At 41.9% G+C, this 14575-nt stretch overlaps 1 long non-coding RNA gene across 1 annotated transcript in view; it reads left to right on the top strand.

Annotated features, from left to right (window-relative positions):
- LOC138750185 (uncharacterized) overlaps nucleotides 1-14575 on the top strand; it is a 32957-nt gene that overhangs the window by 7875 nt on the left and 10507 nt on the right. Inside the window, exon 2 of the long non-coding RNA XR_011349138.1 lies at nucleotides 13507-13648. This is a non-coding gene — a long non-coding RNA (uncharacterized lncRNA). The remainder of the gene's footprint in view (nucleotides 1-13506; nucleotides 13649-14575) is intronic.

The raw sequence follows: 14575 nt of genomic DNA, 5'->3' as shown, positions 1-14575 counted from the left end.
TGTCAATGCAACTTATAAAAATAATTAATTGTTCTTTGAGAAATTGAATTAGGCTTCCAAATCATATACATTTCCCAAAAGTAAATGCTCAGGTGTGGATGGTAAACATTATTATAATTTGTTCCAAAAACTTGCCCACATCTTTCCAAAATGATGTCACCTTGAGACATGACCAGAGAGAATGTATAAACGTACCAATTTCTGTGCCACATCTAAGACATAAATTTGAAATAATTCCAATAAATTAATTGATATAGCATTAAATATAATTGATGAATAAATTTGTAATTAACTAATCTATCAAAAACATTAATTACTGTCTCAACAAATGTCAGACAAGCAAAAAGGGTCAATTTCAGTTCCCAAATGCAATTCCCATCTTTCTTTTGATTTATTCAAGTCTGGGTTTGGAGATTCCACTTGAAATAGTAGATACAATTTTGAAACAAATTTATTTGTAATTCTCTCATGAATCCAAATTTCCAATTCAATATTTCAGCTTTTTATTGGAAGGTCATTCTTACACAATTTGTACAGACCACCAGCCTCTTCTGCATACTGAAAGTAGAAGCACGCATCTCTATTTGCGCAGAGAGATTTGGCACTTGGAGTTCATCCTACAATTTTCATCGGACACACAGCATATCTGAGGAAAAGCGAATGCTGTGGCTGGTGCCCTATCCAGGCGCGACATTACATCCAACAATTGCCATCGATTTCACTGCCGTGGCTCATGCATGGCACACTGATGCCGATTTCATCAGGTGAAACCAGATCAACTCTGGTCTCCATCTTCAAGATGTGACCCTGGATGAATCGAGTGAAAAGTTGGCCTGTGATTTTTTTTCCCCCAACAGGAAAGACTCTGCCGTTTGTGTGGCAGCTATGTGGCAGGAGATTTTCTCTTCACAATCTATCTCTTCCTGGTAGAAGAGCATCAATCAAACTGGTTAAGGAAAATTTTATCTGGTTTCATGTTAAACAGAATGTTGGATTATGGGCAAGGACTCACTTGCTGGTTCAACGCCCTAAAGTCTCCAGGCACATGAAATTCAAGCTGGGGGATTTTGTTGTTTTGTATTCCCATTTCCAGCACGTGCACCTTGTGGCTTGGAAGGTCCACTTCCGCCATCTCAGCAATGTACTTATCTGCTCACGGGTGAGGATAGGACTACCAGATGGCAGGATGTAATTCCTATCATCGGCATCTCTGCAGAGACAATTGCTTGGACTTTTGTGGATCATTGGATTCCATCTTTTGATGTTCTGGACAAACTATTACAACAGATCAAGAGTCTCAGTTCGAGTCAGCATTGGTCCGAGCTCTCACTGATCCTCTGGGCACGACCTGAATTATCGCTAAGCATTTCAGGGACAACAGCTTCTCTGAGCATTGTCATTGACAATCGAAAGCAGGTGGTGATGCATCTACATGGAGCGAATGTTTGCCCATGGTTCTCCTTTGCGTGCCTACTGCTGTTAGGGCAGATCATGGATGTTTAGTGGTAGAGCTTGTCTATGGCTGTATGCTGACCTTGCCAGCTGAGTTTGTGAATCTGAGTCCAGACACAGTGCTCCATGAACAGGTCAGTTATCTTGATTGTCTTCAAGAAAATGATTTGGCAGAGAATGATTCCAACTGAAACGGTATCTTCTTATGAACCAAAGTAGCAACACCTCGAGCTTTCGAATTAAATGGAGATGAAAAACATGTCCCACCCAATCTCTTTTCAATTTCATATGTTCTTTCTCAGCCATATGAGTTTCTTGCAAAAAAGCAAGATCAACCTTCATCTTCTTTATAAATGCCAATATTCACTTTCTTTCAATCGGATTATTTTCCTTTAACATTAAAGATCACAAAATTGAAATGAGCCAAAACTTAATTTCCTCCTGAGATTGACACTTAACACAGCAATTACAATTATATTTATATAAAAAAACCCAAACCCCTCTTTTCAAAGAAGAAAATCCTGTAAAAAAACCTACGAGTATAAGAGTCGGATCCGCCTCTGTGGACCAGGTGCAGTCAATACCGCAAGTGGCAGATGGCTTTAGAAGTAGTAGAGTCAACCACCACCCCCCAATCGAACATTAAAACCCATCAGTCATCCCAGTGATAACACCCACATTGAGCTTGAGCTTCATCTTCAACATCACTCACCAATTCTGATTCCAACTTCTTTTCCCCATACCCATCCCAATCTTATCCTCGGACATTTTCCCCATTGATTCCTTCAAATCTGGGAAGGAATTCACAAAAGTTAATGCACCATAAGGACTCTCAAAACATTGAGACTGATCTGGCCCATAAAGTAAAGTAAACTTATACCCTTTCATCCACAGAACTGCTTTGGCCAGATTAATCTCTTTCCGTCACTTAATAATCTCCTGACTTAAATCAGCATAAAATAAAACCCTATTTCCTTGAACCATCATAGGGCTTTGATCAAGGCGAGCTTTCTGAACCGCAAGCCGCAAAATCATTTCTCTATTCTGATATCGCAAACATCTTAAAAGAACCGCTCTTTGCATTTGACCCGGAAAAGATTTTGTCCTTAACGCCCTCTGAGCCCGATCTAAAAAAACTCAACTCCCAACATCTCTGGAATCCATTTCCAAAAATAATTTTACAGGATCTGAATCTTCAATATCTTCCAGCAGACCAACTATCTTAATATTATTACGACAACTTTGATTTTCCAACGAATCAATGTTTTGTAACAAATCTCTCTTCTGGACATCCCAGCCTGTAAATAAATCCTCAATATGATCCATTCTCTCTGCATAATGGTCCACACGGTCCTTACAGTCAATAAAAACTTCTTCTATCCTCTTAAATTGATCTTGTCCAGTGTCCACTGCTGTTAAACTCTTATTAATATCAACTTCAATAGATGTAATTTCTTCACACATACCAGCCATTTATTTCCTTCATACCAGCAAATTGATAATTTAAAGTTTCAAAACCTTAGTTCACAGAAGACATCATATTTTCATTTTGATGGATCAGTTCTGTAGAGGGGCCTTGAAGTCTGGGGAAGGTATCTGGTGAAACAACAGCTTTCATTGGAGAAGGAGATGTTCTTCAAGCCTTAGGCCTCCCTTCATTGAGTCCAACTGCAGCAAGTAGTCATTCTTGCTCTTCTTCTTCTTGAACCTCTGAGTTGTCCTCCTCCACCTCTTCTCTTCCACATCATACCTGGCAGCCGGACTGTAGATCGGATCCAGAATTTCCTGCAAGTGAGAACATCTCCAGATGCTCCGCTGCATACAGGCAGTCCCCTTCCCGGTATCTAGAGCTCACATTCGGGCATTCACCCCCCACTCTCCTTAGTCAAGCCCGGCTCGTGTCGAATTCCTTACTTGCACTCCTCCTGGCCCGGCCAAAAATCTTGGCGCCATCTTTCATCTCCGGATGTGCAGAGGTTGCAGACATTTCTTCCAGCTGCTCCCGACTTGCACGTTGAGGATTCAGATCCATGTCTAACTTGTCCTGAAATTCCTTCTGGAAGGTCGTCCTTGCTTCTTCTGCACTTTTCACAGGTTGACAACCTAGGTTTTTTCGAAGTTGCTTGTAATGAAATGGTATTGTATGTACTGACCAGTACAGGCACGGGCTGGCACCCCCCACCCCCGCCTCCTGATGACATCCTCTCCTGGACTCCTCCCTGGACTCCTCCCCTGTGATCCAGGCCTTCACTTCCCTCACTTGAACCCGGGCCTGCAGTCTTGTGTGTAATAAAGCCTATCGTTCCCCTCAGTCTTTGTCTCTGTGATAATTTGGGGCAACTGATCGTGCCCAACACTGTTTTTTTTCCTTTCTTCATTTCCAGAATTCTACAGTAGAAAATTATTGTTCAAAACATTGATAAAGTCAAACAAGACATTACAGTTCGAGTATTGAACAGTTCAGTCAGGGAGAGGTGCCTTCGAACTTCTTTTTCCTACGCCATCTTGCCACACCACCCCCCCCCCCCCCCCTCAGCTGACTCTTTGAACACCATCCAATCCATGGACTCAAGGCAGACCTGCAGCTGTCTTCCCTCCCGTGACCACCTTCTGGTTGTCCTGATCTCGTAAGGGTTGTGAGCAATTTTAGGCCCCATTTCTAAGAGAGGATGTGATGGCCCAGAGGTGGTTTACAAGAATGATCCTGGGGATGAGAGGAATAATGTTTGAGGAGCATTTGATGGTTCTGGGCCTGGACTCGCCCGAGTTTAGAAGGATGAGGCAGGACCTCACTGAAATCTGATGAATAGTGAAAGGGCTGGATAGCGAGGATTTTGCCAGTAGTGGGAGAGTTTAGGATCAGTGGGCACAAACTCATAATAAAAGGATGTCTGCTTAAAACGGAGATGGAGAAATCTTTTCATCTAGAGCAGTGATTTTCAAACTCCTCCTCCACACCCCCACCCCCTGTATCATATTCCACTAAATCCCTTTGCCAGAAGTGCTCTGTTAGTAAGGAATTAATGAGCTATGTGATTGGGGAAAAAATTTTCAAAACCACTGTTTTAATCATATGACATTGACTTGTTCTGTGCGTGGTTTCATAACTCCAGAGGAAATGGGCCAATGACAATTTTTCTCAAGCAAAATATTTCCTTCACAATTGGGTCCACTGCAGTCTTTCTCAGCCTTTTTTCTCATTCATATAACACTTTAAGCAATCTCTTACTCATTTTTTGACTCTCCAATTAATAAAGTCCCAACCTGTTCAACCTTTCCCTGGAGCTCAACTCAGGAAGACCTGGCAGCGTCCGAGTAAATCTTCTCTGCACTCTTTCAATCTTACTAATACCCTTCCTATAGCTAGGTGACCAGAACTGCACACAATACTCCAAATTTGGCCTCACCAACATCTTATACAACCTCACCATAACTTCCCAACTCCTATTTTTAACATTTTAATTAATGAAGGCCAAGATGACAAAAGCTGTCTTTAGAACCCTGTCTTCCTGTGACACCACTTTCATGGAATTATGTAACTGTGTTTTATCTCTTGCTACCAATTTCTATAACTTGCTGTTCAATTTCATATCGTTGGCTTTTGGATTATTTTATTGTGTCCCTTGACCTCGAGAGTTCTGGCAGAGCAAAGGAATTTTGTTTTCTTTTGTCAGGTCAAATTTTGTCACATTGATCCAAAAACAAGTATTTTCACCATTCCTTCATTTCAGATTCTCTGCAGCTGTCGTATTGTACCTCACAGTGACGGCATTGTGTTTGTCTTGTTTATCCTTTACCCCTCCATCCAGACAGATGTGTTGATCAATGAGTGGACTCCACTCATCCAGCACCACTGCCATTTCTGCTGCTCAGGCTTTTCATCCCACGTAATCAATTTGTTATTTCCCTCTCTTCTTTTTCTCAGCAAAGAGAATCAGGTTTATTTGATCATCTTTCTGAATCTCAGTGAAAGGTTATCGACCTGAAGGTTTTAACTCCGATTATTTTTCAAGTAGATAACCTGCTGAGTATTTCCAGCATTGAGTTTTTATTTTACTGCATTGGTGTATTACTGAGTGCTTTGAATGGGAGAAGAAATGTGGTTTGTGTTAAGTAAAGATGTCTAGATTATGGGGTGGATTTAGAAAAATAGACGTAAATGTGGAGGGTTCATGGAAATAGTTGATACATCTTTTCGATATTTGGAGTCTCCTGCCAGAAAGCGTGGGATACTCACGGGCTTAATTCAAACCCGCTGGCAGCAAACTCTTAATGATGTCCCACCTTGTCCCGTGGAGCCCAGCACATATAACCATATGACAGTTTACAGCACAGAAACAGGTCATATTGGCACTTCGAGTCTGTGCCAGTTCACATGAACAACTCCACTAGTTTTCCCCTCCAACACTCTGCCCTTATCCCTCCAACCCCCTCATATCCATGTACACATCCAACCTTCTCTTAAATGACAGAAAGGACCCTGCCGCAATTATCTCTTCTGGAAGATCATTCCATTCTGCCACCACTCTCTGAGTGAAGAAACATCCTCTAACATTCCTCCTAAAGTTTTGCACCCTTACCTTGAACTCATGCCCTCTTGTTCCAACCTCCCCTGCCCTCAGGGGAAAGAGTCTACTCACGTCCAGTCTATCTATTCCTTTCATAATTTGAATACCTCTATCATAACCCCCTTCATCCGTCTACGTTTGAATGAATAAAGTCGCTGTCTCCTTAATCTTTCTCTGTACTCTAGATGTTGTAAGCCACGTAACATTTTTGTAAATCTTTTCTACACCCTCTCCATGTTACCTATTTTATTCCTATATTTGGAGACCAGAACTGAAAACAATTCTCCAAACCTGGCCTCACCAATGCGTTAAACAGTTGCTGCATCTCTTCCAGCTATACTCTTGTCTATGATATGATTTCTGAATGCCAGCAGATCATATCTCAGGATAAGATATTGGACCAATGTTTCCTGCATCTTGGAAGAAACACCTTATTGACCAGAGACACAGCTTATCTCATCCATCAATCAGAACATCTGTCAAGCTCATGTCAAATAAATATGTATAGCATGGACTGAGAAAAGGTGTCGAGCAATGGATTTGCATATGTACCTCCTGCCAGACTGCCAAGATTCAGTGCCACACTAAGGTACCTCTTCAACATTTCCCGACGGTATGCAGGCAGTTAGAACACGTGCATGTGGACCTGCTTGGACCATTGCCAGAATCTCAAAACATGAGATACATTCTAACAGTTGTAGAACATTTCACGTGCTGGCCAGAGGCTGTCCCGTTGCCATCCAGTGACACTGAGACAAGGGCCAGAGCATGCATCGTCAACTGGATTTGGTTTTCCCACATCAATTCAGTCCGCAGAACACAATTCACCCTCATTCCCACTGGCAACTGAAGTCCACTTTTAAGGCCCGACTCACTGGTCCCAGTTAGGTTGATGAGTTGCCATGCATTCTTTTGGGAGTGCACACAGCTCCAAAGTAAGATATGTCTGTATTTTCCGCAGAGATGCTTTATGGTCTGGTCCTTACAGTTTCATGGGACATTGATTTCACAACCAATTCTGATCTGAACATCCTTCAGCAGCTTCGACATGGTATCACGATCAGCAAAGCTTTTCCTACCCACTGGCTTGGATCCCCTTAACAGAATGTGCCCCACCACTCCTGGACGCTGATTTTGTTTTTGTGCGCAGACAGGACCCAGGAATGCTGTTACAACGACCGTATGAGGACCTTTTCTTCATGGTGAAGAAGGATGGGTTTGAGTATACTTTGGACGTTGGGGCACATTCGCAGCTGTTTAGTTTGGACAGACACAAGCCTCCCCATGTGGATCCCGCTTCACCCATTCAGTGCCCCCAGCCCAGACGATGAGGGTGTCCACCTAAGGTGCATGAAGCTGGTGTTTTACTTTCTGGCGACCGTTCTGGGGGGTGTAGCAGCTGTGTAGCGGGCCGAGTAGGCAAGTTTCTTTGGCAGGCACATGAAATCGTAAGGCAGATAGCTGGGAACTCATCCATTTAATTGACCACATGCACGTGGTGCTGCTGCCAAGGAACAGCAAGTTGGTCTGTGATTTCTCCTGCCGGAAGGTGCAGGACACTCACAGGGCCCGTGGATCTGCAGCAAACACATAATGATGTTCCACCTTGACCCATGGAGCACAGGACATGCTGTAAATAGAAGAAGCCTGTAAAGACTGAATAAAGCAGTCTTGTATTGATTAAACTGTGTGTGTGTGTGTGTGTGTGTGTGTTGCTTTAATAGCTCTGTCGAAGTAGCCGCTACATATATAAATATTTGGAGGATTATTGCACTTTGAGGATACTTTTCATCCATCTCACAGCCTGTGGGAAGAAGCTATTCCCCAGCCTGTAAGTCCTGATTTTGATGATGGACGTGGTGAAAGATGCTGTTCACTAGATCAAAATGGTCTTTGTACTATTCCTTGAGCCCGATTTGAACAACATTCCCAGTAAATGTCATCTACAGAAAAAGGGAGACCCCAGTGATCCTCACTACTCTGCATCATTCCTGTCTGATGCTTTACAGCAACTAGATCATCCAATGGTGCAACCAGACAGGAGACTCAACTGCGCTCCTGTAAAATCTCAGAATGAGAGCCGTTGGCCTTGACCTCCCCAGCCTCCTTGGGAAATGTAGGCCCTTCCTGACCAATAAAGAGATGTGATTGTTTTGTGTATTAATACGTGTGCTGTATGGATGGGAATTTTATGTGATTGTATTGTCTATTCTTGCTCTTCAACAATCTTTAGTGGATAGAAAAAGCGCAAATCTAAATAGGTCATATGCATTAAATGGTAGACTATTGAGATGTGCAGACAACAAAGGGATGTAGGAGTGATGCTAAATAGTACCCTCAAGGCTGATACTCAGGTAGATGGTGTGGTGAAGAAGGCATTTGGAATGTTGGCCTTCATAAATCAGAGTATTGAATTCAAGTGTAGGAAGGTTATGATGAAATTGTACAAGGCATTGGTGAGGCCAAATTTGGAGTTCTGTGTACAGTTTTGGTCACCAAATTATAGGAAAGATATAAACAAAATAGAGAGAGTGCAAAGAAGGTTCACAAGAATGTTGACAGGATTTCAAGGTTTGAGTTACAGGGAAAGGTTATGCAGACTGGGGCTTTTTTCTCTGGAGCGTAGAAGATTGACAGGGGACTTGATAGAGGTGTTTTAAGATTTTAAAAGGGACAGACAGAGTAGATGTGGATAGGCTTTTTCAATTAAGAGTGGGGGAGATTCAAACTGGAGGGCATGGTTTAAGATTGAAGGGGTAAAATTATAAAGGGAACATGAGGGGAAATTTCTTTACGCAAAGGGTGGTAGGGATGTGGAATGAGCTTCCGGCAGACAGTTGAGGCAGGATCATTGGTTACATTTAAGTATAGACTGGATAGTTACATGGAGAGGAGAGGACTGGAGGGGTATGGACTGGGTGTTGGTCAGTGGGACTAGGAGGGTGGGAATTTGTTATGGCACTAGTTGGGCCGAACTGGCCTGTTCTGTGCTCTAAGTGGTTATATTGTACCTTAGGATGTACAATCATGTACAGATTGTCTTTAAATAGTCATTTGGCCCAGATGTCTATTCAGTCCAAGAATACTTTCAGTTACAGGCTGATTTTGAACAATAACGCCATTGATTCTTAAACAAACATCGTTTTTAATTTTCTTTAAACAAAAAAAAAACAGGATCAAACTTTAACTTATCACTATTAACAGTCTTCCATTACCACCATCTAATTTTAAGTGCAGGTCTATTTAATGTGCATAAAGTTCTTTGACACAATTCCAAGTTCACCGGTGTCTATCAATTCTTATATTGTGCACAGAATTCAACATTTATGAATTTGCACCAAGCTCTGGTGCTTAAAAGTAAATGTGTACCCTCCAGGAAGGCTCTTATTGGTTTCAGAGAGGGATTGCTTGCTCATTGGACACACATAAACTGATTCCCTCTGATCAGCCATTTTGGTGTCTTGCCAAAGAAACTTGACCCATCAGGGTTTTCCAAATGATAACCTCTTCTGCAGGTCACCATAGAGTTCCTTTTGTTTCCCTTTTTTCAAGTGAAACATCATTTCTATCCAGCTATTTCCTCTTATATGGACAACAAAGTTTTTCAACACGCTGAACTGAGAACTAACACCCCGTCTTCAAAACAAGATGCCAGCTTGCCATCTCTCTCTCTCTCTCTCTCTCTCTCTCTCTTTCTCTCTCCCTCTCTCTCTCTCTCTCTCTCTCTCTCTCTCTTTTTTAGAAAAAAGCCTACTTGGTCTCTCCTCTCTGCTTGCAAAACCACATGAACTTCTTAGAACAGCAAACTGGAACCAGCCAGATTACTGCACCGGACCCAAACTTCTGAGTCCATTCATCTGTTCCTTTAAAAGCAATAATCAATTTACACCTGCTTTTGAAATTCTTTAGTAAAACAGTCTCCTTGTTTTGTCTTTGCAAAGGCTCTTGGTGCCTGAATGACTCACTCTCAGCCAAGCTCTTGCATTTTAAATAAGAGCTGTATTGTGAAGTGTATGTGTTTGTTTGTGACCTAAACGACTCCTCCAATTCATCTCTTTCAAAAACATCTCTATATACAATATAAAATATATAATCTGTCACAGGACAGACGCAGCAGAGGAGTTGTGATAAAATCAACGGTGTCCTTGCAAAAATAAAAAGTGGGAAGAGCTATAATCTGGTGAGTAGAATTTGTAATAGTTTGAAACTTGAACCTCTCTCTGTATTTCAGGAGACAATTTACTGTCATGTAATTAAAAAGTGTCATATCACACAAAATTGCTTTTTTCCTGCTGTAAGACAGACAGACTCACCTCTGGCAGAAATTGCCTGAAATGCCTCTTCCACCCACCATCCCCTGCCACCCTGAACCCTGGGCTAAGTCACTGAGGGTCTGTGGATTCTCTTTCAATGCTCACAGACCATCCAAGTCATTGGCAATGTGAGCTCCAGTTTTGAACCTCTGACATAATTAGGAACCATTTAGCACTCACTCATCCAAGGTCTGATACCTGACATCCTTTTAGCCAATTCTGACCCACTTTAGCAATCCACAGCCTGGTGTGAGTTCCTTGATTGCTTTGTCCAGAAGCCCGCAGTCTGTGTGGGTTCCTCTCCTCAAGTCACCAACAGCCTGCCACCTATGTGGGTCTTTCAGTTGCAGAACCCCTCACTGGTCTGCTTCCTTGGTCACTGACCCATGGATTGAATCCTCTGCTTCTGAGATGTTGGTGGGGTGTGGTCTTTCTGTTTTATGGTGCCCTGCACTAGTCCTCCACTTCCACAGAGTTTGCGGTGGTGAGGAAATCTAACAAATCTAAATAAAAGATTTTGAACTTAGAGGAGAATCTCACATGTCTAGAGGGATGGAAAGGGCATTATTACAAATTGAAGCCTAATATTTGAATATTCAGTTGCCAAATTTGCAAAAGCATAGAGTATATATTTCTCAAGCTATATGTAATTCTTTCCAAAGGAATACAACTTTGAATATTTGCATGTCATCTTGGCATCCCTAAAAAAATATATCTATATATATCTGATTTCCAAGTAAATGCAATACATGTCCTCATCACCGCTAACGTTAATTTAACTAATTTAAATTGATATATTAATAGATTTAATTTGTGCCTTGTTCCTTCAATATTTCCTAATAAAATTAAGGTCAGATTCTGCGGAAAAACATATCCTATAACTTGTTCCATTAATATTGTAATTCTCCCCAAAAAGATCTTGCATTAGGACAAAGATAAGTTGAATGCAAGAAAGTTGCAACATCTTCAACACACCTAAAACATTGATCTGATAATTCTGATTTTATTCTATTCAATTTCACTGGTGTAAGAAGTAACTGTAGAAGAAAAACTAGTTGTGAATTCCTTCCTCACTGCTGCAGTGTGGAACTCTGGTCAATAGTTCCAGACTGCTGAGTTGAAGTGAATTAATACATCTCCCCTGGATCACGTGATCTCTATTGCCAAATCATCTTCCTGTAGAGCTTTTCAAATCCAACAGCCTGAGTCACCTGACTCCAGGTGCAGCTTTCAGATAAAATCCTTTCTGACATCTGTTACATGACTGATGTCAAAACAATTATACTGAACTAATTTGTATATTACATTGAGATCCTTATATGGATCTGCCCATATTTGCCAATCAATTACAATATTCAGATCCATTTCCCACCTTTGTCTCAACTTATGAACTCCTCATTTAAAAGTTCCTACTTGTAATAAAGAGGACATCATCAAATAATTGTTTTTAACAATTCCTCTAAGTTGGAAATAGCAAAAAGATTGTGATGAGTTATACGATATTTATTTCTCAGTTGCTCAAATGACATTAATTGACCCCTTTCATAACAATCTTCAACATTTATAATCCCCTTATGAAACCAGCTATCCAGAAATTGATGATCCTTTAAAAAAGATACGAGGATTTTGAATCAAAGCCATTCTGGGTGATGGACATCTACTTACACCAATTTCATCATTTATTTTATTCCATATATTAATCAAATGTTTCAACAATTGTGTATCTTTATCACCAACCATTAATTTTGATTCCCACTTGTACATAAATTCTTCTGCTTTTCCCTCTCCTATTTTATTTGATTCTATTTTAACCCTTTCAAAAAAAGAAGCAAGAAATCTCATTTGAGCTGCTCCATAACAATTTTTAAAATTAGGAAGCTGCAGTCCTCTCAATGCAGAATTTGCATTGGGTTACTTGTAACATGGGATTCAATTGGAAATGGGTTCACGTGACATAAAACCACGATGCAGAATGTTTTCTAAGAATGGAATTCAAGAGGAGGGTTGACTAGATCTCCAGCAGGATATAGATCACAAGATATAGGAGCAGAAGTAGGCCCGTCGAGTCTGTTCCAACATTCTTCCACTCACCCCCACTCCTCAACTTTCTCCCAATAACCCTTGATTCCTTGTCAATCTCTGCCTTTAATACACCCAATGACGTCACGTGGGTTTCATGACCCACTGACACAATCAATTTTTCCACATTTGTTTTAAATTGACACCCTTTTATCCTGAAATTATGCTCTCCTGTCCTAGAATCCCCTACCATGGGAAACATCTTTGCCATATGTACTCTGTCCAAGCCTTCCAGCATTTGAAATGCCTCTGAGGTCCCCCTTATCCTTCTGTACTCCAACTAGTACAGTCGAAGAGTCGACAATTGTTCCTCATACACTAACCCTTTCATTCCTGATATTATTCCAGTAAATCATCTCTGGCCTTCTCCAACACCAGCACAGCTTTTCTCAAATATGGCACCCAAAACTCTAATTCTGATTGAATGGAAAGGCAATTCTCCAACGACACAAACACAACAGTTACATGATATTATGTCTTGTTGATATTTACCACTCGGGAAGGTTCTGGTTGGTTTTCAGATAGAGGTGTGTTGTTCAGGGAAGCATTAGGGTGTTTTTGTGACTCAACGTACCAGCATCTGAAGTCCATTTTCTCTTCAGAAAAGCTCGATAGGTTAAGCATGGAGCAGAGCTGAGCCACGACTTTGCAGATATTTAAGGGAGTGTGTCGGCAGGGTTTGTTCTGGACCAACAATCTCACCAAATGACTCTGCTTGAAATCAAGATTCAAACCATTTTGAGGAATACAACAGGAATTGTTCAACAAGAGCCTGGTATTCCCTGAGGAGTTTTCTTTCAATAGTGGAAATGATTTTTTTTTAAAGCCAGTTAATCTTCCTGATACAGATCTTTGTATTTAACTTTCAGGTTGATATCTGTTGTTAACTTGGAGGCCTTTAATGGGGTGACTGGGTGGAATCTTTGCTTTAACCAAGCAGTTCTCTTGCAATTTTCCAGCTGTAGGATGCGGTGCAGTTGCTTGCCAGTTGCGCAAGTGGGATGATGATGTGAAACTGCAAGTCACAGCGTCATTTTTGTTTTTGAAAATGCCAAGGTGAAAATTTTGACTTTAGTCTTTTTGGTTTGCTTAAGTTTACAGAGGAGATGTTGGGTCAAGCTGAGAAGACAGAGTTGGATGCCCATTTGGCGAATGGGCTGAGCAAAGCAGAAAGCACAAAACGAGGGGCTGAAAAATTAATGAAGCAAACTGAAGTGCCGTTGAACCCAAACCCAGGTAAAGAATTTAATTTGAGCAGCAATACTTAAGAGATCAAACGATTTGGGCTTTTAGTGGTGACCTATTTAAATGAACAAAATCTGATTAGAATAGAAGTTTATCTAATGTTTGGAAGTTGCCACAAAAAAATGGAGCATATAAATTAGATGTTGTAATTAAGATAAATGAACAATACAATGAGCCTGGTGTCACAGCTGTAGAGCTCGTCGAAAGAACCAAAGACTTGTTGATCCAAACCAAGGCTTTTATTAGCAAAAGACCGGAGCTCTTCACAGGTGGCCGACCAGTCCGGAATGATCCGACCTGGCTAGGGACACAGCCCTTTAAGGCCCAGGTAATGGGTGTGGCTTAGCTCTCAGCCAATCGCTATAAGCACAGTCTAGATACAGTAACTATATACACTACTATATACACTATGTACATTGGTGATAGATATGTACTATCACATTCACCCCTTCTTGGAGAACTGACCCTGGGAAAAACAAAACGAGGGAGAGAATGAAAGGAAGGGGTAGGTCAAGGACTGTAGCGGTCAGGGGGTCTGACCATCCGGTGTGACCGCCGTGGTGCCGGGATCGGGGTCGCTGGAGTGGTGTCGCCAGCGGGCTTGTCGGGTGCGACTGCTCCGTCGCTCAATTCCCCAGTCGTGTTGTCGGCAGGGTGGCCCGGGTGCGGTTGGACCTTCTGCTGCGGCACGGGGCCTGGAGAATAAAGAGTTGGGGAAGGTTGGGTTGGGGGGTTTGCTGGTTCTCCCGCGTCCTGAGCTAGGTCCCGCACCGAAACAGTGTCCTCCCGCCCGTCTGGGAACCCAACGTAGGCGTAATGTGGGTTCGCGTGGAGTAGAGTCACCCGGTCGACCAAGGGGTCGTTCTTTGAGTGCCGGACGTGGCGTCGCAAAAGGACGGGGCCAGGGACGGTGAGCCA

Source organism: Narcine bancroftii, unplaced genomic scaffold (assembly GCF_036971445.1).
Source record: "Narcine bancroftii isolate sNarBan1 unplaced genomic scaffold, sNarBan1.hap1 Scaffold_104, whole genome shotgun sequence".
In the NCBI taxonomy this organism is placed as follows: Eukaryota; Metazoa; Chordata; class Chondrichthyes; order Torpediniformes; family Narcinidae; genus Narcine; species Narcine bancroftii.
This window is presented reverse-complemented; position numbering and strand designations above follow the sequence as displayed.